This window comes from Lissotriton vulgaris, chromosome 7 (assembly GCF_964263255.1).
Source record: "Lissotriton vulgaris chromosome 7, aLisVul1.2, whole genome shotgun sequence".
In the NCBI taxonomy this organism is placed as follows: domain Eukaryota; kingdom Metazoa; phylum Chordata; class Amphibia; order Caudata; family Salamandridae; genus Lissotriton; species Lissotriton vulgaris.
In genome coordinates, this window is record NC_141695.1 from 1040067051 (window position 1) to 1040070341 (window position 3291).

The following is a 3291-nucleotide window of genomic DNA, read 5'->3' on the forward strand; positions in this document are numbered from 1 at the left end:
CTGATTTTTACGTTTACCGACAAAATTAGCCCTTTTTTTTCTTCTTTGATAAAGCGTGATTGGAGGCTGGGAAACCTTAGACGTTAGGTGTTTGGCGATGTGAAAGAGGGAATTTGAATTATTCGTTTCTGATACCAATGCGTGTGTCCACTGGCTCCACTCGATCTCTTTATTTGAGAGGTTACTGTTGTTGGTTATGTGGTCGGTCTGTTGCAAGGTTGACATCCTTCCAAGAAGAACATACTGGGCATTTAATCATGTTTTAAGAATTTGTAAAGATCCGGAGGTGATGAAACTATGTCTGCATTCATTTGTAACATGACTTTTGTTTTTGTTTAGTTATCAGTCATGGTTCATCCAGGAAGCTGTAAAACAATCTTTAAACTTTAAAGATTGTTTGTTCTGAAGTTTAAAGTGCTTTCTTATCATTGTTGTTTAAGGTGATAAGGGAGAAACATACTGGCTTTGGGTGATTTTCCTAATATTTGACCCGCCCCGGAAATTAAAATGACAGCCATGTCGGTAGACAATCGGTCAGGTGGCAACCTTAGTCTGTGTTTGCAAAACTGTGGGGGCTAAGGCGGATTATTATTACGACGATGCAGAATACTGTGAGAGGAACCCTCTGGGTCTCTGGAGCATGAGCTAGTTGAGGCTCTTGATGTGGGAGTTCAGCACTCTGTAAATAAGGCCATGGTCAGGGCCATTGAACCATTAAAGGGTCATTTTTGTAATTATGCCCTGCAGCAAGGCTGGGTTCCTAGCTCAACATCCCATTCTACTTCTGGTGAGAAAGGTTCTAAAAACCCACATTCCTCAGACTTTGCTAAATTGGCGAAAGCTCTGTCCTCTGACCATTCCTATGGTTCTGCGACCAAAATTACTTCTTCTAGCTCGCCTATGAGAGATGATAATACCTCCTTTGATACGGCACTTGAGTCGGAGGATTCTCCTCGCCCAGCTAAGAAGAAGCGTAAAGAGCGTTTCGTGGATGCTCCGTCTCATCCACAGTTACTTAATTTTGATCCCACTGCAATTGTCCATCCTAATTCCTCTTCATGGCTCCCCTCTACTTAGGTTGCGGAGTATGTACAGTCGCACCTGCACCAGGCCTTTGATAAGGATGTCAGGGCGCGACTGCGCTCGGAATGACCCAGACCAGATATGGCGGACAAGGTTGCGGATACCCCTGAAGTGGATCTGTGAGAAGTTGGCCTGATATGTGATGTCCACTATTCTAGTGGACACCCTGTATCAGTCCAAACAACCCATATAGTGATGGTTGTAAAGTCAACCTTATAGACCAGCTATCCTAGTGGTAGCATGGACAAAGCAGTCTTCGGCTAAAACTTCAGAGAGCATGTGAAGCAAGCTGTTTTACCATATGTAACCCCTTGAATACCAAATGAAAGGACACCACACAGGTTATATATAAAATATATATGTATTTATTACTAACACAACCCCTCTGATCTCTTTATGAGGTCAGAGGCACAAGCACATAACAAGATACTTAATTATCATACAATAACTTGCACTAAATACAGTTAAGCCCTAGGGGCGTTGCAAACCATATACTAAAATAGTGGTATAAGAACCACGTCACAAACAAGGAATAGGCCTAGGGCCTAGGGAATTGCTGGGGCTTCACTGAACTACCAAAGGTTAGGAAGCAGGAGGTCCACGGTAAGCGTGTGCAGTGTCTTAACACACACACAAGTTACCATAGGGATACAATGGGAACATAAGAGTCAGAAACTAGTTGATTTAGGACACTTCCGGATGGACTAGGAGAAAGCTACTGAAAACTAGGACACTTGGATAGTCAATACCCACAGGAGCACCGGAGTACTTGCGTTACCTCACCCACAGGAGCCGGGTGCATAGGTGTCAAGTTGTGTCGGGTTTCGTCGCTGAATCCTAAGGAGACCTGTAAAAAGATGCTGCAGGTGACCAGTAGAGAAGTGTCCGGTTGGATCCAAGGGCGGATCGAGGATGAAGAGTACCTCAAAGCAGAGGGGACAGAGTCTGGGTCACTAGCCAGTGACCAGGAAGGAACCATACAATGTCGCGAAGCAATCAGGTGATGCAGTGAAGCTTGTCTCTGCAGCCACGTGGACCAGGAGGCGTCGGCGACGACCAGGAGCTGGATACGGACTGTCCCACGAATGATCTCACTGTTGGCGGTGTCGGCCTCCGGATTGGAGTCAACAGGCCTTGGCAAATGCAACCCACGCAGGAATCGAAGATGGGCTTCTGTTCAGACCAGCAAGGTTTGGGGCTCTTCTCCTTTTCAGGGAAGCAGGAGCAAAACTGGAGCAACCAGGCCAGCGGTGTAGATTCAAAGGTTCGCCTTCACAGAGGCCACTAGCCAACGGGCAAGTGACCGGAAAGGCGCGTCAAGCTCAAAAGTATCAGCAGGCCCCACGCGGCACTCGTGGATTGTGGAGGGCTGTGCGTCAGTGCAAATGTGGCTCGGTGCTGGGGGTTCACAATCCCCAATGCACAACTTCGAGGGTGCCTCGGAAGCTGCACAATTAGCAATAAGCAGGTTTTTCAAGATGCCCGGTCCCACGTCTCTTGTCGCCTCCACGGGTCTCAGCTCTGCTGCAGATGTGGGTCGGGGTCGGAGAAGTCTGCAAGTCCAGTTCTTGTCAGGCTCTGTGCTCGGGCTCCTGCGGGAGCATCGACAAAGCAAACCGGAAGATCACTGGTGGTGCCTGTTTGCACAGGGCGGTCACGCCTTGACCACAATGGAGATTCTTCAGTCTTCCAGTTGCAGTAGAATGACGAAGTCCAGAGTTTCGTTTGAAGTTTCAGTTCAGGATAATCTAAAATCTCTAGGCTCAGCTCCTAGCTTTATACAGATTAAAGGGGCTTGATTACCTGCTAGGTCCCTCCTATGGGTGGGACCAGGGAAGGGGTGTTACACCCCTTTCCCTTTGTCCAGTTTTGCACCAGAGCTGGGGCTGGAGTGCCCCAGCAACTGGTTTCAACCGGACTATGCATGGAGCACCTTGTGTGCCCCAGGCAGTATCTCATTTCATTCAGCTCTCCCTGCCCCAATACACTATGGCCTGTCTGGGGTGGTGATAGCACCTCCCAAGACAGGAAACCTATTGTCCAAGCCTCCCTCGCTGGAAGGATTCCCAGCAGCAGGAGGTCAGACTTGTGTCTATGGCAGGAGCATCCATTTTGTGATGCTGAGGCTCTGGTTAACTTTAACCGGGATTAACAGGAACAACATGTCTTCTCCCTCTAGAAGGGTGGAATCCTACCCCCTCACCAGAA